General features: G+C 41.4%; 1 long non-coding RNA gene across 1 annotated transcript in view; it reads left to right on the plus strand.

The window, feature by feature from the left end:
* Positions 1–4,973, plus strand: part of LOC148100141 (uncharacterized) — an 84,174-nt gene extending 79,201 nt beyond the window's left edge. The window contains exons 2-3 of the long non-coding RNA XR_015719833.1: positions 4,523–4,643; positions 4,904–4,973. This is a non-coding gene — a long non-coding RNA (uncharacterized LOC148100141). The remainder of the gene's footprint in view (positions 1–4,522; positions 4,644–4,903) is intronic.
* The last annotated feature ends 16,390 nt before the right edge of the window (positions 4,974–21,363 follow it).

The following is a 21,363-nucleotide window of genomic DNA, read 5'->3' on the forward strand; positions in this document are numbered from 1 at the left end:
GCTATGATAATTATAGTTTAGCTAGTTTCATTAAAAAACTACTTAAGAAAGGACTGAGCAGAGCACTTAAAGTAAGATCCTGCTTGACTTCATGTTTGTAATGCAGAAGGAGGAAAGCTGCTTTGTTTTTAATGGCTGGTTTTTGTTGACTGACAGTAAGATCACTTCATTTGTGACTCTCACGGTAGTCGCAGAACATTACATGCCTCTGTTCCCTTTCACTGGAAGCTGAGCAGATCAAACCACCTATTATATGTGATTCATGCATCACACCTAACACATTCAATCTTGAGATCATCCACGCTACCCAGCCTGTTGGTATAGTGCCACCGAAGGGCACTACTAGTGTTTTACTGCTAGTCATTATTAAATGTACAAAACCTGTTCTTATTCTTAAGGCATCAAATGCTACAGATCAATGTGAACACTTGCAGGATTCCTTGGAATCAATTTTAAATTGACCTGGTTAGCTGTTCATGTTTTAGCCCAAACCATGATCTTCACAACAACAGATGCTTCAAGGTGCTTTCTATTGTAAAACAAAGATCCTACAATAATACAGAGAAACCCCAACAATCAGGCGATCCCCTATGAGCAAGCACTTGACGACAGAAGGAAGGAAATACTCCTTAATAGTAAGAAACCTCTGTTACAACCAGGATCAGGGAGGGGAAGCGATCTCCTAAACCACCTTCTAAAAATATCAAAGTAGTTGTAGGTGTCCAAACCCTAGCAATACATTTGGAGCCTAAACTTACATCAGCAGTGAATGAAAGCAAATGCAGAACTGAAAGCCTCCAACAAACAGGACATAAACCTGTTTGCCTGAGTAACCTGTGACAACACCGAATACAACCACCTAATAAATCTTTTACTTTTTATTAAGGGATCAAGCAAAGAGTGCATCAAGGCACCAAAGTCAAAGGACACAATGCCAGATGTCTTTATCACTTTAAGAATAGTAAGCTTGGTTTCAAACCTCTAAATGAATGCACACTTTTGAACATGTGCCTATATATTGACGATAATGAGCGCAGACAAGCCAATTTCATTTTCCTTGCTCTCTCTGTCAGACCCAAGATTGCCTTTTGTTAAGCAGTTTGCTGCTGGAGTTCTATGTGGCTGCATAATTGCGTTTGTGTGTGTTTGTGTGTGTTTGCGCATGCGTGTGCGTGAGTGTGTGTTTTAGACAGACGACAGCGTGTCACGTGCGTCACTGAGGTGAATGGAGGTGGCAGTGTGCTGACAGCTGGAGACAGGTTCCAAGGCAGTGAGGTTACAATTGGTGTTAATAGATGCCTTCCTAAAGAGCAGCTCTCAGTACACATTAAAACACACCCCGCACCCCACCTCACACTCATTCAGCTTTTTCTGGGCTCGTCTTCGGCTGTGTTTAGTGTGTTTATGTGTCAACCGCAAACCGATTGAACTGTGCTTGCCAGCATTGGTTGCGGCTACATAACAACAGGCAGTTATTTGCAGTATGCTGCAGAATGTGCAGCATATGTGTTTAGTTCCAAAAGCTGAGAGAATCGGAGAAGACAGTGGTGTGTTTTTTTTCTTCTCTTTTTGAAAGGAAACCAGAGTAAGGTTTTGAGGCGACTATGAGCTGGTTAAAATGATAATTTTGAAATGCTGCTTCCCACATGCGCCCATACCAGCACGTTTCTCCAAATACTTCTGTCTTCATTAAAATGGGAATGGGACCGTGGGGGAGAATGTCCGTTTCCAAAAAAACCACTGGAGTAAAAAAAAAGGGACAAAGGCAAAAGTTGTCAGAGATAAGACTTCACTCCAGAACAACCAGAAGCTAATCTTCTTTCAACAGCTTCTTACCAGTGTAAAGTCAGCAAAATGTTGTTTTTATTGCATAGTTCCCTCATCTTTTTTTGTCATCCTGATTTACTTTGAGAAGATCACGAAATGCCTTTCGTGCTGCCACCATGTTGTTTGTATTTTCAGATTTACACACTTGTGGAAAAGATCAGTTTCAAGGGAATGTTACTGTTTTCTTTTGCATGCAGGTTGACATCACAGACAAAATTATGCATTTACCCATGTGGAGATTAGGAAATTATTTTACTGTTACTATTCATAACCATTATCATTACTATTGCATTAATTATCATTTCATCAAAGCATTTATTGAAGCTGTTGATGTTACATTAAAGTCTGTATTTCAGGTGTTAGCATAATCACATAATAATCTTTCATTACCAGCTTAGTGTGGGAATTGGGAACACTTGAAGGAGGAACGAATTTCATGTTGTTCCTTTGCCTTAGTTGCTTTTATAATACCATCATTTGTAAGCTGTCTTTCTCTACTTTATTTTAAGTCTTCAATTTACAGCTGTGGAAGTAGCAACACACTTTGATTCAGACCGAAATATCTGTTTATTGGACTTTCATAAAACAAGTTCTATACCTATATTCCTCTCCAAAAACATTAAAACACTGATTATCCCCTGACAGGTTTTACTTTTAACTCTTTCACCAGACCAGGTTTGTGTTCAGTTTTCATGGTTTATGGCCCAGTAGCCTTTATCCAAAGCTACTGATAGTCTCTTCAGCCACAGCTGTGAATTGTATTCAGTTCAATAAGGAGTGATCATTACAACAAATTGAATGTGATTAATTGATGTACAAAATTCAATTAAGCTATTTGGTAATTGGACTCCAATGGCCCATCACAGCACAATGGAATCACAGCAGTGATAAGAATTATGACAAGACCCCCTGGAGTCTAGACACTGGATGGAGCTTGAGTAACATGGGAGAGGTGGTAATGGGGAGGAGGTGGGTTGCATGAAGGTGTCTTCAGAGTGGAGGCTGATTAGCCTGAAAAGTGGTCAGAAAAACTATTGGACTAATCCAATCCAATCCAATTTTATTTATAAAGCACTTTAAAATACCCAGCACAGGAACAAAGTGCTGTACAGAAAATAAGTTAAAACAATAGAATAACAGAAAACAGCAAAATAAATAAATAAAACACATAAAACATAAAATTAAAACAGCCCTATATTAAAACAAAAAGAAGATAAAACAGCATCGAATCACCTAAAAACAACTAAAATAAAAATAAAAATAAAAACCAACATCTCACGTGGTGTCAAAGGCCAGGGTAAAGAGGTGGGTTTTCAAGAGTGACTTAAAAACAGATAAAGAAGTGGCCTGTCTGATCTCTAAAGGAAGCTCGTTCCACAGTTTTGGAGCTGCTACAGCAAAAGCACGATCTCCTCTAAGTTTACGTCCAGTCCTGGGTATCTTCAGGAGCAGCTGATCGGCTGACCTGAGAGAGCGGGTGGGTGTATGAGGCTGTAGCAGCTCAGAGAGATAAGATGGAGCTAGGCCATGGAGAGCTTTAAAAGTAAATAAAAGAATTTTAAAATGAATCCTAAAAGAAATGGGCAGCCAGTGAAGTGAAGCTAAAACAGGGGAAATGTGCTCAAACTTTCGAGTGCCAGTTAAAAGACGAGCTGCGGCATTTTGCACCCTCTGTAGATGACTAATATACGATGCGCTGACCCCAATATAAAGTGCATTACAGTAATCCAGCCAAGTGCTAACAAAGGCGTGGATCACTGTCTCAAAGTGCTGCCGTGAAAGAATTGGCTTTATTTTTGCAGCTGCCTGAGCTGAAAGAAGCTAGATTTTACCACTGCCTTAATTTGATTGTTAAATTTCAGATCACAGTCCACTTTGACCCCCAGGTTTGTGACAGTTGGCTTAACATACTGTGCCAGGGAATCTACATACACATTGGGGGTCTCAGCGGGGCTACCAAAAACCATCACCTCTGTCTTTTTATCATTGAATTTTAAAAAGTTAATAGACATCCAAGCCTTAATGTCATCGAGACACTGAAGTAATGGCTGTGTAAGGTATCTGCTACTAGACTACTAGACAAGGGATGTCATGGCAATGAGCTTGCTGGTGTGGGAAAGTGGAAGAGATGCAAAGCATAGATTAGCCACTAAACACTCAGGAAGCAGACAGTTGTATGTATGCATGAACTTCATTACTAGTTGACAAGTCGTTGAATAAGATATTGACTAAACAGGACAAAACAGCGTGTCATCCTAATCACCAAAGAGCACTCATAGCTGTGGTCAATTTTGTTAAGATCGATTGGTTGTGTTTTCTGGTGCAGTCAGGTCATTTTAATACCAACAGAAAAAAACGAGGCATGCTTTTGGCAGTAAATTGCATGTTGCCAGTTTGCAGACTTTTGCGAGTGAATTGCAGAAATCTTTGACTTCTCACCTTTTTCACGGTGCTCTAAAAATACTGACAGTGCTTTTTTAAACACCAAAACACAGATTGCGCTGGTATGACACTTTAGTAAATTCTGCATCGTCTTAAACATCAGCTAGCATGTTAGCATGCTGGAATTTGCTTTAAGCTCCACGGTTTCTTTCTAAAATTGAAGTTCTCACAATAATATGATAAAATATAAAACGATAGTGTTTTGTATGCTGCAGGCTAACACTTGTGTATTGTTTATTACTGCTTCCTGCAGGTTCTGGTTAGACACAGCCAGCCAAACCCACTGCATAGACCTGTACAGCTGACACCCAGCAGCCTCTAGGAGTTGACAAATGGAAAAAGGCCTGAAGATAAATGAAGCACAATTACCCGAGGTAACAAATGTTCCTAATGATTTATGCACAGCTCGGGTTGCTTTATTTTCGCCTGGGCACTATTCACCAGGAGGACAGCGCTGGCGCGAACCCTGGGGCTGCTCCGAGCTGATGCTCAGACAGCGAGTTGCAGACATTGACTAATGGGCTATGTGAGACCACCGCCATTGATATTTACCTCATTTCTCCTCACCCGAACACTGTCTCAACAATGTCAAGGCTAGCCATCATCCTCTGAGATTTTTCTTTCTTTTTCCGAGTTCGGGGATGGGTGATGCCATAGGCTTCCTCGGTCGGTCCCACCCTTTGGTGCCCCGGGGCAGAGGAGAGAGGAAAAAGGTGAGAGCGAGATGAAGAGGGGAAAAGGTCAGACTTTAAGCTTCAGGCATTGTGAAGAAACACACACTTCTCTATGTTTTCACTTGTGTGCTTGATGTAGTATCACAGTCCATACATGGCTATGAGAGAGAAAAAGGTTGTTTTTACACTAAAGCTGTGACGAAATAAGATCTACATTATTAGATCTACAGTAGGCTGACTTGAGGTCTTTGCAACAGTATCATAATGATCTGTTAAACCTTTTTTTTTCTTATTGCTTATATTTATGATACAGTTCATGCACAACAAAATAGAGAAAAAAATAGCAGTTTCAAGTTTTCACCCTGCACCAACTTGCAATTTTAACTTCTCTTGCCTTTCTCTTTCCTTCACACTCGCTGTCCGTTTGCTGACAATCAGGAAGTGACAGCTACCACACTAAGTGGTGCTCGCCTCACTTTTTACACACGAGTTAAGCCATTACCCTTCCGATACCTTGGCACGGGGCAAGTGAGCGTGAGATCTCAAATAGCAGTTGCGTGCAGGGAGGAAAACACATCCTCTGATTACAAATCACCGGCCCAGGTGGTCTGGCTCAGACCCCTACACTAATTTTACCCAAACTATGACAAATAAGTCCAATAATCCATATTTACAGAGGAACAGCCAGCATCTCCTTTCTCTCGTTCAGCTGTGCTGAATAACAAATGGCCGGAGTGACATATTCATCAGGATCAGATTCACGGCGAAATGAAGCATTGTATTTTTTAAATAAGCTTTACACATTTGGGGAAGCTCCTCACAGGAGGTACTAATTTATATGCTCAATGAAACTAATCACCTAATTGAAAAATGGTCCCAGTGAGACTTAAGTGTCAACAGAGGCGTGGCGAAATGATAGCCTATAACAGATTATTCGATTGAAGCCATTAACCAAAGCAGCTGTTAGTATGATAAATCACACAGAGAACCCAAACAATCTCAGCTCAGTGTTTCACTATTAATGAAAATTACCCAGTCTTAACCTTTAGTGATTTATGTGTTATTTGTTAATTACAAGTGCAAAGAAATGCTAATAATATACATTAAAGGGTATTGTGCAGTGCATTCTTAAAGGGATTGAATAAACATTAACTTAAGTACTGTGAACACACTAGGCCATTGCTGGGGAAATTATTGGGCTTTTACAGCCTACGAACAAACAGAATCACATGTAGGTTCGGGTAGGTTGCTTGAAAAATGAGATTAAAACTTTTCACATTTTTAGTCAGCATTTAATCAAAGGTGCATTTAAACAACTTCCTATCCAAAACACAGAGCTACAACCCTTCCTGTGTAGTATGTACAGTGTTGGGAAGGTTACTTTTAAAATGTATTCATTACAGATTACAGAATACATGCCCCTAAATGTATTCTGTAACGTATTCCGTTACGTTACTCAATGAGAGTAACGTATTCTGAATACTTTGGATTACTTAATATATTATCATGCTGTTTACAACTACATGAATGTACTATTGCTGTGATTTATTACTGTTACTGAAGGTCCGCGGCTCCGAACCGTAGTAAAGGGACCTCTGGCTAATACGGTGGGTTCTGTGTCGGCTCGTAGCTGAAAACTAGCTTTACTTTGTTGTCTGGGTCAACTTTGCTAGCGAGATACAGAGAGAGGCGTTGAAAGGCTGCTCCAACGGAACTTATTGTTTTTGGAGGAAAACACGAACACGGTGTACAGTCGAGTCTTAATAGCTTACTTACAACTGGGCTCGTCAGGCTCTCTTCTTGGCTGCAGTGGTTATTATTATATTTACATGCTTCCAGCTCCCGTTTCTGCTCGATGACAGCTCGTACTTTTCCTTTTTCTCCCTCCCTCGCTCACAGACACATAACGGGTATGGCAGTCCATTCTCCCTGCAGCACGGACTACACTGCCCATGATGCTACATTCTTTAGAGCTATACCTGTAGCATTCTGCCTATTAGCTTAGCACAACAACAACAAAAAGGCCTCTCTCACCCAGGAAACACGCAAAGAGAGAGCGGCACCCTGTAACCATGGCAACCGTAACGCTGCCGCCTGGAACAACAGAACGTAGCTGTCAAACAAAACCCAAACAGTCCTGACCCGCGACAATATGAAACAGGGAAGTACCGCCGTGTAATCCATTTATTTCAACAAAGTAACTGTATTCTAAATACCACCTTTTTAAACTGTAACTGTAACAGAATACAGTTACTCATATTTTGTATTTTAAATACGTAACGGCGGTACATGTATTCCGTTACTCCCCAACACTGAGTATGTAACTCTGGAAGAATGCACAACGTAGCTCAGAATTAACTAGTTTTACAGTTTTATTCATACAAAACTGCAAAGGACAACAACAGCTGTCAAAAGGTGTTTTTTTTACAATAACACAGAGAAGACACCGGCAATCAGAAGTCCCCCCTATGATCAAGCATTTGGTGACAGTGGGAAGGAAAAACTACCTTTTAACAGGAAATACTCTGGCACAGCCATCTGTAGTGACTGGTTTGGGTGGAGGAGAGGGACGGAAGACAAAAGACACCCTTTGGAAGAGATTGATAATAACTAATGATGAAATGCAGAACACAGGAAGTCCCCCGCAGCCTAGACCTATTGCAGCGCAACTAAGAGAGGATTCAGAGTCACCTGATCCAGCCCCAACTGTAAGCTTTATCAAAAAGGAAAGTTTTAAGGCTAATCTTAAAAGTAGACAGGGTGTCTGTGTCCTGAATCTAAACTGGGAGCTGTTTCCACAGAAGAGAGGCTTGAAAGCAAAATGCTCGGCCTCCCATTCTACTTTAAAATATTCTAGGAACCACAAGTGAACCAGCAGTCTGAGAGCAAACTGCTCTATTTAGTTCTCTTACCATGGAAGCTCCACCATTATTTCTTACTGTGTCAATTAAAAAAAGAAGAGAAAACTAGATTAAATGACGATGACGAGAGCATGATGATATACAGCATATTAAAGCATCACTCCATAAAGCCCTGTTAGGGGCCCAGTGATGTTGAAATGAACCTCAGGCTTTTCTCTTTGATATATGTCCTCACAAACTCACGCCCCTACACCCACAGACAGTCCCAAATGCTAACATGCATGTACAGACACATTCCAAAACACTACATACTGCACTTAAATACATGCAGAATTCCTGCTCCCACACAGATTTGACAAATGCTGCACGATATGTTTCATTCGCAGGCCGTCGAGAGCAGCTGACGACTGGGGTTCTGATGGGAGGACATGGAAACGTGGGTCGTGCCTCACCTGCGCTTTTATCTGCAGGTCCTGTTCATCTTCAGAGATGCCTGTCACAAATCCCCGCTCTGCATGTCAGAGACACCCGTTTCCCTGTGCAGCCCTGACTCACAGACATAAGCCAATAGCACACTCACTACCAGGGACCGAAACTCACATCTGGGCTGCAGAGACAAAGGTGGAACACTTGAGAGCTGTGGTAAATTCTGAGTAATGTGGCTCATTTCTCAGCAAACACATACTGTAAAGGTTTTTGGAGGAATGCAGATCTTGACACAAGTTTAGAAGCTGATGGTTTTTTCTGCTGTCTGAAATATATCGGGTTGCACATCGCTGACCTATAAAAGACAACAGACATCATCTCGTCTTTCCTTTTGTTGCTACACAAGTTTTCACTGTTGTTTTAGGCTGTGGTACCAACGTCAAATCAAAACACTTGTTTGGATGCTCTAATTGATGGCAGGCATTGTTTCCAGCCAGCTCCTCCTCTTCCCTTTCCCCAATCCACTCCCAATTCACTCAGAACTACTTCTCCTCCCCTGCAGCTACGATTCATTTTATGCCGTAGACATGAGCTGATCGAAGGCTTCACCTTTTGGTGTTTTGGTTGCATCAAGATATTCTCACATGTTGTGTTTTTTGTTTGTTTGTTCTTTTTTTTTTTGGCATCCGTGCTAGCAATAATACCAAGGTTTGTCTCATTCTGATTTATGTAAAACACTGAGAACACTTTTGGGTGAAAAACATCCCTCGCCCTGAGGGAAACTCTCAGTTCCTGTGCAAATAAATAACAGCACATGCAGTCAAGACAAAACAGCAATTATCCAGCAGAGAGACTGTGTGTGTGTGTGTGTGTGTGTTACTGAGAGAGAGAGAAAGGGAGAGAGTAATTCTGCCTTTACATGTCCCCTCCTGGCTCAGTTTGTGTGGCACAGTTGGCTTTTTCTTCTCGTGATAAATGTGCATGGATTTACGTTGCACACTTGTCCCTGCAGTTTGCCTTGTTTGCATAAATACTGCTTAACACTTTGATGATCGTCAGGTCTTTATGGACTGATCCCTTAGCGAGAGACTGCTATTATCCCCAAAGACAACAGGAGTTCATTTTGAGTTCTGTTGACACTAACGTCTGAAGCTGAAACTGTGGCTGTTTCGGGTTCTGTCCTCCAAAGCGTCCCGGGGTACAGATGCAGGCATGTTTCTCTATGTATAAACTAAGTCTTAAGCCCAGCTGACAGCACAATTTGATTTTTTAAGATTCCTTGAATGAAAGCCTCTCCACCCTGTTTTAAGTAATAAGAGATTACAGATAATCTCCTGGTAATGGCAGGCTGGCATTCCTCTGCAGCAGGCGCTTCTGAGGCACGGTGGGAGATGTTGTTTTTGACCCACTGACTGTTTAATCCTTTCTCAGCATGTTAATTAGTTTATCAATCAGTGCAGAAAAGACCTTTACTAGCAAGGTGTGAGCGAAAGGGTTTGTGCTTCGTGTGTGCGTTTTTGTACACGTGAAGATGTGTGTGGGCATGTGCATTTATTTGCAGAAATATGCATATAATCACAAGTATGCACATCCATCTGCATCCCCTCGTGGTCACGTCATTGCATAATGAAATGGTGAAATAATGATTATGTCAAAAGTACAAGCGAAAAAAATCATTCAAAAACAGCTGTGTGTCTTCACGAGCATGTGACCCTCATGTATAAAGCTTATACTTTATGGAAGTTCTCTCTTTGATCTAAGGGTCTTGAATAAGGACTTGAGAAGGACACAGTCATTGCTGGCTTCAGAAAGAGTATGACACGCCATCATCTAAACAAGACATTATCAGTTGCCGACTCTTAATAAGTTGCTACAGTTATATACTGTGCATTCCAGCGTTAGTCACAATTCATTTACAGTCTGCCTTCGGCTGCTGTTGTGCTTCCTCGGTACAAAAGCGTGTAATTGCAGCTCTCAGCCGACTCCCAGCTGACCACCATACAAGTTAGGCATGAAAATTACATAAGCAGCAGCTCATAAATACATCAGATCAATAAGATCGAAAAAAAAAATCATCTTCCCTTATCTTCTGTTATTTTATTTCTTTTTAAAAATTGGATTCCTGACAGCACCTAGCTACAGGTTGTGCTGTCGACTTCCATATTTGCATACATTAAAAAAAAAATTGCTATGGTTTGGAAATAATGTTACACAGAGTCTTTAAGGATGCAACAGGCTGCGATTCTCCCCGTGAGATGAAAAGATTGCTCATTTTTAAAAATAATTCCTTTATATACCCCAACTCTCCATCTGTCAGTAGAAAACAAATGTAAAAAAATTGTAATTCTGTGTTGCTTGCATGGCCAAAGAAGGAAATTGTTACATTTTGGCATGAATCACTTTCTTCAAAATAGAGAAAGGCTCATTAACCTTGGTGTGATGGTTAATCTTTGTTTTATATGAATTACATGCCTCAGACTATAAACTACTAATGAGTAGGGATGGGTATCGTTTAGGTTTTATCCGATACCAATACCAAACCGGTACTTTTGAAACGGTGCCGGTGCTTAAACGGTGCTCAAACCGGTGCTTAAAGAATGGAGAACACAAAATTGGTCCAAAAACCTCTCATGTTCAGCTGTTTTGTTGTAAAAAGATAACAATGTTAGCCTTTTCTGCAGCTATAGGGCATATATGGTATCACTCTTGGCTGGAAGCAGTGCTTAAACAATGGAAAAAACACAAACTTTGTCCAAAAACCTCTCGTTTAGCTGTTTTCCACTTTTTCTTTGGTCATTTTAGCCTTTTTGGCCAGGGTGAAGGGAGTATCTGCCATCAAACAAGAAGACAGCCGCATGTAGCTATGATGATGTTTGCTAGTTCACCTTACATGCATTAATTTAATAACATGGTTAGCCTACTCAACGTAAATTACACACGAACAACATTAAGTGACTGAGGCAGAGAAGAACGGCTGCTGCTGCATCATCATCCTCATCATTTCTGCTACACTGGCAGGGCTAGGGGCCAGGACTCTCCTCTTCGGGTTTTTGGGGGATGTTGCAAACTCCGGGTCCGATAACAGGCACCACACCCGCAGTAGATGTGCTCGGTGTGAGGTCTCGCAGCAAGCTATCAAATACGGCACATTTCTCGGCTTTTAAAAAAAATGCTATGCGTAGCCAGGTGTTTCATCAGATTCGAGGTGTTACCTCCTTTGACAGTATCACAGTATCAGCTTAAAGCACTTGTTGCAGCTGCTGAGTTTGCATCTTTTGCTGTGAAGTACAGCCAGACTTTTGACCGCTTCGCCTTGGGCATTTTTAATCTGTAGCTCTGCTCTAAAAGAACGTACGTACCTGGACCCGCCTACTGTCCTCGGAAACGTAAAATGATTGGCTAGAATCTAAAGTGTATCACAGCTCAGGAAAAAAAAAGCACCGAAATGTGCGCTGCTTTTCGGTCTGGTTACTACCGTCATGGCACCGGATACCGGTACCCATCCCTACTAATGAGTGTGGACCATATAAGAATGCGTACAATAGGAATATTATAAGAATTACATATTAATGAAAATACTTTATGCTGCATGAGAAAAAGCTGCTCTCATGACAAAATCACAAGACGTGGAAATCTAAAAAGCTGTACAAACTAAAACTACCTGAAACGTATTTACTATTGGAAGGAATGGGAAATGATTTCCTCCTTGATGGGGGAGGATGCTCTCTCCCACTACCCTTCAAGTTACGTTGTATTTGAATCACAATTAATTTCACAATTATTATGTCTGTGTGACACTCGCAGTGTCTCCTGTGAGTGTCATGTTAAACAACTACTCACCTGTTTTCTCACCCTACTGTGTAATTTGCACTTCCTGCAACAGGTGGGGGACATGTTTTCGAAATCCTATGTGGCGATTTCATATAAATGGCACTGAAATTGAAAATGGCTCGAAAGACTGCGATCACAAGCCGTCGTTTCTGTTTTGGTCTTTCAGAGGTTATGGATTATGATATTGGGGAGGGCTATGGGGGCTTGCCAGTGAAAATGTGTGTTTGTAAAGTAAGCAGACTGTTTTCCACCTCATTTCCCTTTTGCCGTCTCTCAGCTATCTTTTCACCCGAGCTCCGCGCGCCTTCGGTGGCAATCTTAGGGGAAATAAATAAAACTGTAACAGCTTGATTAAACCTGCTGTGCTCTCTAAAAGACATTTTGAAGTGCACTCCCGCCTCCCACCCCCATATACCAGTAATGTTTTTGTGGAGGCTGAAAGCTGGGCTTTCCTCTTGCTTCCTCTGTGGTCTGAATGTTTGTGACGTGTGCTTTTATACTTGAGCTGTTGTGTAAGCTCTTGCCAGTCTGGGCAGATGTGAAGGATGGATTTGCTTGCACTGCTGCCAAATCACTGTTGTCTTTTCAAGGTCTCTGACCCTGAGATAAATGACCGTCTGTAGCAAATGTAAGTCCTTTGAATTTGATTGCAGTGCAGCATTACTACTTGCTCTATGCAAATAAACATATATGGAGAAGATGGAGAGCATAGCAACCCAAATGACCTCTACACTGCAAGTATATATATATGTATATATATATATATATATATATATATATATATATATATATATATATATATATATATAAATTCTTTCGTAGCAGCTGAGTTTTGCATGTCAGTATAGTACGTATGATCCTAGATGAATGTCTTCTGTATGAGGGCTCTTCGTCGAAAGATGATGATAAAGCTCTCACATTAAAATGTGGCATCGCTGCCATGTTTATTTTGCATTAGCATTTCTTACGGGCCAGCCAAGAGCAGCAATGGGGGAAGTTTCCATTGCTATTGAGTAAATATTCAGGCGTCTTTGTGTGATTCACCTGAAAGGTCATAAAGCAGCATGTCCAGTCATTGCTCAGCCCCGTGTCGATTGGCTGGCTGCCTGCTCTTCATTGTTAGGTGCTTAAAGTGAGGCTAGGCTGTACTGATTTGCTGTTTGGAGAAGATTTAGACCTGTCACACACACACACGCACACAGTAGTTTTAAGGCAGTGGGGGTTATGGGATTATAAAGAGGAGAAGTGAAAATTCCTGTTTGGGAGATCTGCTGAGGCTTAAGTTTCCCCATCACACATGTCACGGTGGAAAAACTCCCAGGAGGAGGTGGGGATCGAAGCGTCAATCCCACAGTAGGCTCAGGGTAAACACGGAGGTATTCAGTGACCCCAGTAGTGCTTTCTGGGTTTCTTTTACCCCGTCTTGTGTTTCTTGCTTGTGTCGCCCTGAATTGTAACGTTGCCATGCAACTATATAGCCAGTGCTTGCTTCAACAACACACCTGAGGAGTTTTTCTTTCTTTCTTTTTTTTCACATTAAAAGCCTGCGGATCATATGCTTTGACATTCACGGCTGACTGCAGCTAAACTGCAAACACAGGCTATTGCAAATCTCTCTGAAAAGCTGAATGTCTAAGAGGACTGCCTAAGGTCACTCTTAATTTATAATAGAAAAAACATACTATAGGATATAGATAATATCCACTTGTAGCAATAGGAAATACTATGTTATGCAACTATGCAGGTGGCAAAAGCACAAAACACATTGAGATCTATGTCAACCTACAACCCACATCTCTACTGTGTCAGCGACATAAACACTGTAACGGTATCATACTAGAAGAAAAGCTTCCAGTTTTGTTTGGAGAGCACTGCAGCTACAAAGAACATGCTTTACAAAGCGGGAACACTTGAGTGACTAAGCTAGATGTCATCGTCTGAGAGAGAGAGAGAGCGAGAGACTGTCGGGGCCTGTAACAACAGAGGGAACACCACTCAGCTCACCACCGACTGTCAGCCACACAGTCAACTGAAATGGGTGCATGTGTCAACACCTCCAAGAATCACTGTTCCTACTTCAGTGTGTGTGTGTGTGCGCGCGTGTGTGGAATGTGAAACGAGTGTCGTCACCTGAGCGCACAGCGCTATTTAGCAGTGACTGTGCCGAGGAGCTGAAGATCAGTCTGTTCTACAGAGGTGTACGTGTGCATGCATGTCACCTGCTGCACTTCTTTTATGCGTGCGGAAGACGATGTTATGCTAGCGTTGCGTGAATGTGCCCTTACTCATAAAGGGCGAATCTGTGATGTGTATGAATGAATGAACATCTGCTTTATTTCAACAGCTGGCATGACACATGAAAAAAGAGCAAATCAAACATTGTGCAGTGTAAACATATAGCATCTGACAGCGTGATACTCACATTACACGAATACGAAAGGTCTAGACACGCGGTTGGAGACCTCAGCAAGAAAAGCTTTAATAAATATAGAAGAAAACATAATAAGTTAAATAATAATAGTAATGAATTAAAAAATTTAGATAAACATCACTAAATGAACAAATACATATGCAATAAATACATTTAATGCCACCTTTGTTAATTATACGTAAGAGATCAATAAGATACGGTGGCCCTGAGAGATCAAACAGACTGTAACTTAAATAGAGGAAAAGTTGCAAAAAGAGAAGAAGATCAGATAATGTGTGTTTTAATCACATGATTCATGCAATACTGTAGATACATGTTTGCTATTAGCTGTTTATTGTTAGCTTGTGACTTCCGCAGCTGTTTCATCACATTATTATCTGCCCTCAAAAACCTTCTGCTTTGTTTTGTAATTTGTGTTTTTTTGTTGTTGTTATTAATTCAACTTCTGTTGTTCCGTGACTAAAACATCACAGATTATAACTTGTATTTTACAGTAAACAGAGGTCTAATGGCTAGTCCCATTAAATATACTTGTTGTCATTGTCAAATAATGACCACAATATGATTTCTTTAAACTGATCTTCTTCCAGGGGTTGGGGTTAGAATAATTGGGTTAGAATAATCGCACAGGATACATATACAGTATCTACAGCAAGAAGGTCCTGAGTTCGACTCCACCATCAGAGTTTGCATGTAACCTTACCCCACTAACATGGGGTAAGGTTGACCTGACCGTGGTGTACCCTGCATCTTTCCCTACGACAGCTGGGATACTTGCCCAGCCCCTCCCGTGGCCCTGATAAAGATAAGCAGAAGACAATGGATGTATGCATTTAAAAAAAATGACACAGGGTCAAAAGTATTTATATTTAGCCACAAATACACACATGCACATATACATATGCCCCCACTTTGTACATTTTTGCTCACCAAGTTGCACGTCAACCAACAAGCTTCTGGCAGAATTCTGTTGTCTATTCTAAAACCAGTTTTAAAGTGTGTTTGGGATCATTGCCCTGGCAGTACTCCAAGTCTCAACCATCTAGCCTGTTGAGTTGAGATGGAAAATTTTGAGCTTGTCCTCCTTCATTTTTCCAACAAAACTCCAGCCAGCATCTCCAGCATTGTCTTGGTAATGAGTCCGATGGTAATGATTCAGAGATATCTATTTACATAAGAGGGCTTAGCTTAATGCTGTCAATTTTAAACCCCTTAAAAATAAATCAGTGCTTCCTCAGCTTCTTTCTCTGATAATGGACTTTGTGCCTCATGTGACCAGTCACAAATTTCTTGAAATGCTGGAGAACTTGTTTTAGGTGCTTAAAGCAAAAGGCCTGTGGGCTGCCCTTCATGTTCCCCCATGTTATTGCAGTTATTAGGTTCTCACACTTGCTTTCTCTCTGCCTCACTTTCCGCTCTATCCTTTTTAACTACTCTGTGTATCACTACGGAAACAGTGCTGTCATCAAGCGAGAAGACTCTGCTGGCATTCCCACACTACAATCTGGCAGCAAAGCTCTGGCAGCACAGACTTCTTCCAAGCACAGTGCCTGCAGTAAAATCTATTGATGCTAATATGGTCGGTGTGTTAACGAGGACAAACTTAATTTTACTGTAACAAAAATCAAACAAGCATATGTTTTGCCTTTTACTGATAAGGTCTGACTACTAGCAACAAGCAAAATGACATCGTGACACCAGCTGACACTGCTGTTGGCCTCTTGACATGCTAGAAAAACATACAAGGAATTTAGTGTACCATACACCCCATTTACCACAACTGAAGCTTATAAAAATCAACCACCAACATTTGATTCTGAAGTTAGTGGCAGTGAAGGTGATGCTGAGATCAGTGTTTGGCATGCTGTGCCCCTCCAGGTCGGCCAGAGTTTAGCCAAGCGCCATGTGAGAGGTCAAACCCAGAATGGTCTGTACACACTGGTGCACACTGGGGTTTTCTTAGGTGAGGTGAGGGCATAGATGATCTCATTCCGACTGGTTTAGGGCCTTATATTGCTGGGACTGGTGTTAATGGGAGTCCTGACTCTGACAATGAGGTCATGGCACAGGGACTGCAGCTTTCCCCCTCAACTCTGTTAGGTTCTGAGGCTCCCTCACATCTGTGTGCTGTCTGACCCAGCATTCAGCTGCTCCCTCTCATTATACTCTCTAATGGATGGATCTACTTCTCTCTGACCTCATCCACCCTCAACAACAACATCCCTTCACCGCTCTGTCCTGCTGCCCCTCCAACCAAGAACAGACCCTCGTTTTTGTTGCGTTTGTAGCAACTGAAAAGGTAAAACTCAGACACAGCGCTTCAGACTACAGTGTAAATAGTTTAGTAAAAGTTGATTAGTTGATTATTAATGATAATAAGACTGTAAAATGTAGAAGTCTAGATAAGCAGTGGTGTTGGATTGAGGACATTTTAAGTGTGAAGAGTGCTTTTTATTAATTCATGTCTTCACGGTTGCGGCAGAGTAAAAAGTCAGGGTACACCCTGGACAGGTCGCCAGTCTAACACATAGACAACCATTCGCACTCACATTCATACCTATGAGCAATTTAGAGTTTACAATTAACCTAACCCCATTAACTGCATTTCTTTGGACTGTGGGATGAAACCAGAGTACCTGCAGAGGACCCACACAAACACGGGGAGAACATGCAAACTCCACACAGAAAGACCCGATCCTGATGGTGGAACTGAACTCAGGACCTTCTTGCTGTGAAGCAACATTTCCAATCAAACAGAGTAATTTCAAAGTTGTGCCACCGTCACCAGCTTGAGTCGGTGATGCAGGAAGAGCTCGTGCAGACTGTGGGAGAACATGGTATCTTAACATGAAAACCTGGGACCTTCTTGCTGTGAGGTGATGGTGCAAACTTATGCATCATCATGGCACCCCACAAAGAATTACATAAAATCCAAGCATGCAGGAGAGCAAGAGACAAAAAGTTTTGCACAAGGCAGTTGGATCACTGCTGAACTGCCCAACAAGCTAACAAAACACACACCACAGAGTCATATTGCTTACATTGGAAATGCTGAGGAATAGTTATGAACTGTGACTGCAGAGGGCTGTATAAATAAGACAGGAGCATAATTTACATGTGGACATACATAAATGGCATAAAATGTTTTCATATTAGAAAAAAGAAATGGCCGTCTGGATGTGGAGTGTCTGTCCATAAGTATTTCACAAAGTGACATTCAAAAGTTGCGGACTGGGGTCACAGCCGGACGACGTCCCCTCTGGACGTCTGTCTGAAAAACCCTGTTGCAGTTTTACTTTTGACTTTTTGCCCTGGGCCACAATGTCACTGTCTCTGTTAAAAGTTACAAACATGCTTTTAAATTTAGGGCTGTAACTGTACACAAAGTTTAGGATTTTCAGGCAATGGTGGGGTTTGGCTCCTTGTCAGCACATTGTTATTGTGAAAGGCTGAGCCTGTACTTACTCTGTTTACTTGTACGTTTTGGTAATTTAATTGTAGGTCATCAGTAAAAACAAAAGTATTGCACCATTATTCCTCAAACATTTTCCCATGTACCTGAAGGCACATGATAAAAAAAAATACAATAAAAAATATATACAGTTTTTTTTTGCGGGCTGATATTTAAAACAAAGTAAATTTAAATTGAATAAATTAGATTTATTTGTGCCGCCAGCATATTTGTTGTCGTTTGGAAATACTTTTCTCATACTCTGCAAAACAAGAACACAAAACTGCAATATCAGTTACTTACACTATTCATCTTCTCCATGCTCCTTTTTAATCTCTCCTATTCATTTTTTTTAATGTTTATTTTTCCTCATAAAAATCTTGCATCAGTGACAGACATCTTGCCTTTATGTTTTCATTCCTTTGTGATCGCTCCACAGTTCAATTCATTACCTCAACAATGCATAGCAGTATAGCCTAAAGTGGTCGTGTGCATGCATCTGTGCGTGTGCACGTGAATGTGTGCATGAGCGTTGGTGTGCTGCATTCATCTTGTGTCCAGTCTTTTGAAAAGAGAAGAAAAGGTTGAAGAAGAAAAAGGTTATTCTCGCAGAGCTCTCCACCTGTGTTTGCTGCTGAGTAAACAGGAGCTGTTGTCACGAGTGGAAAAGAGGCTTGTGGTTTGCTCTTTGGAATTGGATTTCAAGTACTCTCTGCTCTTTATATTTCACTGCAGTAGGCAAAGCAAGCAATCAACAGGCCCTCCCTATTGCGGCTTCTTCTGAGGCGCGATGCATAGAATCAGTAATGCCTCGGTCTACCCCAGATATTTAGCTTTATCATTAACACGGCCCCATCGCTTTTGAAGGGCTGTCTGAGAGGCTGCCTCAAACTATTTTCAGGCTGGGAAGACTTTTTTTTTTCTTCTCCTAGCTCATCTTCTCTCATCTCATCATCTCTCCTCTCAACTCATCTCAGACTTGCTGAGATGCAGACTGAGGAATTGTTCTTTAATTGCACACTTTCTGCGTTTATTACCGGGCCAGCTTTGCTTCATCACTCCCATTGGTTAGCCGCATCTCTCGGACCTGTCAGTCAACACGTGTTGCTGGTTTGGACACACTTGCGATCAACTGGATGAAGTGCAGACCAGAAAGAAGGAAAAGGGGGGGGGGGGGGGGGGGGGGGAAGGAAGCTGATGGAGAGAACACGGACTGGAGACCATGAGCGAGAACAGGAGGTGTTCTGTGGCTTGTGATGAACCAAAGGAAACGAATCCTACATGTATGTGTCTGAATGCGCGAGAGTCGGGCGCAAGCGTGGGACAGACAGAAAAACAACCAAAATAAAAGTCAGCGGCAAAACATTTGGTTGCCAGGCAACAGGGCTTCTAGCAACTGTAGTACTGAGTTATGAAGAATGGTATGACTTTACTTCCCCGATCTGGTTTCAGGATGGCGTTGGGGTGGGTTTGAAGGGGGAGATGGGGGGAGAAGACACAGAAATGTCTCCACCTGTCCTGATTTGTCAGGCGTGGTGAACAATAATGCCGGTCAGCACAGACTGCAGATTCTGTAATATCATCAGGAACACTCACACTGGACTAAGCATTAGGGGTTTCTTGTTAGTTTTGGGGTCTATCCAAGTCATTTACTTCCACAGGCTGAGGAACAGCAGTGAATGCAGGAATTAACATCTGCACATTTTTGTTCTCTATAAGAGCAGCACAGTTGACAAACAAAGTCAGACTCACTCCAAAACCTCAGAACAAAAAAGTTCTTTTTGTGTGTGTGTGTTCGTCAACATACTGATTGTAAATACTGCTGCGATTACTGGATATCCGGTCGTTAAGTGATGATGTGACGAATCCTACTTCCGGGCCTAAAGTAGTCCGTGTTTAATATGGCTTTTGTGTTGTTAACATGTTTAATGTTTTGTATTTTCTTCTATTTAATCTCAAAAAGCTCCTAAAACAGTCAGTGATCACTGTTGACCTCCCTCAACTTTTATTACCGCTAATCATTTATTTAAGCTCAGTTTTTAAAACCTTAGGATGCATCTACAGCCCAGCCCATGCAGCAGTATTTGAATGACTAACCTCCTGTTGTGGATGAATTATCTCAGTTGTTCTCCTGGCTGAAGTTTGGTCCTTTTACAGCATCCTGCCATGTGATTACATTTGTTCCTGACCACCAAGAACACTCACGTTAACTTTTATCCAGTGGAAAAAAAGTTAGCTTGTTTATATTATGCTAACATAGCTGTGTCGCTAGCGGTCACGTAGCACATCATTATATACCAGCTAGCCAAACTTCAGTAACCCTACAAACGTCACTGCTGTTTAGTTTTCTGTCTTCATTTATGTTGGAAGTGATAACAGAGCTGTACGTTTTAATTTGTTTCCAAAACCTCGCAGTCAGGACATGCTATATTGTATTTAGATAGAAGCTAGCGAGCTAACTTCCTGCTAACTTCTAACTCAGTTAAATGTCATAAATTCCGTTTTCATGGATGCCTGGATGTTAAACTCAATTGTTACACCTGGTAGAGCAGAACGCTGATCATTATTAAAGATGAAAGACTTTAGACAGTTTTTCAACTCTCAGTAATGCCATAGTGATCGTTTGATGTATGGACCTGCAGCGGAGTTTAGGCCCAGACACGGCTAGTGACGTCAGACTTTACGACCGGATAGTTCTTTTTTTTCTTTTTTAAAAAAAGTAATGTCTAAATTTTTCATCCTTTATAAATTTCAGTGTCAGTGTGACTGACAGTGACATGGAGGTGAAGCCCACCTCCACCATGCTTACTGTATGTTGTCTATGGTGTGGAAGCATCTTACTGTAAATAACACAGAAAATATGTTCTGAATCATATTAGTGTTATATTTTAGATAAATATGGGTCTGACTGTTGGGGTTTTCTCTGTGCTATTGTTGGGTCTTTACCTTACAATATAAAGTAGCTCGAGGTGACGGTTGTTGTGATTTGGTGCTATATTGAAAAAATCGAATTGAATTGAATGGAAATGACCATTTGTTACACTGGCTGACTCAGCTCACATCACGTGTAAAGAAGAAGACACTGAGAAAGATCTAGATCAGCACAGAGATCTGTGCATGCACACACCTATTTGATATTCTTAGTACTCGCCTGTCCTTTACTGGGACAGGACCAAGGGTTGTACAAAAGAGCAGGCCTTTTTATATTCTTAGCACGATTGAGAACATGAGTTTGTGTGTGTGTGTGTGTGTATGCACACGTTGCATCTGTCAGTCAGTTGAATCCACTCAATTTGTCAAATCCACTGGCAGACAGGCTGGTATGGCCAAAGTTAATCCTAATGGTTTTGACAGCTCATCCCTTCCAACCCAGTGTCACTGGCTACTTCATCTTCCCACTTCTAATTCACTTACTTACAC

Source organism: Neolamprologus brichardi, chromosome 12 (genome assembly GCF_056152115.1).
Source record: "Neolamprologus brichardi isolate AB-2024 chromosome 12, ASM5615211v1, whole genome shotgun sequence".
In the NCBI taxonomy this organism is placed as follows: Eukaryota; Metazoa; Chordata; class Actinopteri; order Cichliformes; family Cichlidae; genus Neolamprologus; species Neolamprologus brichardi.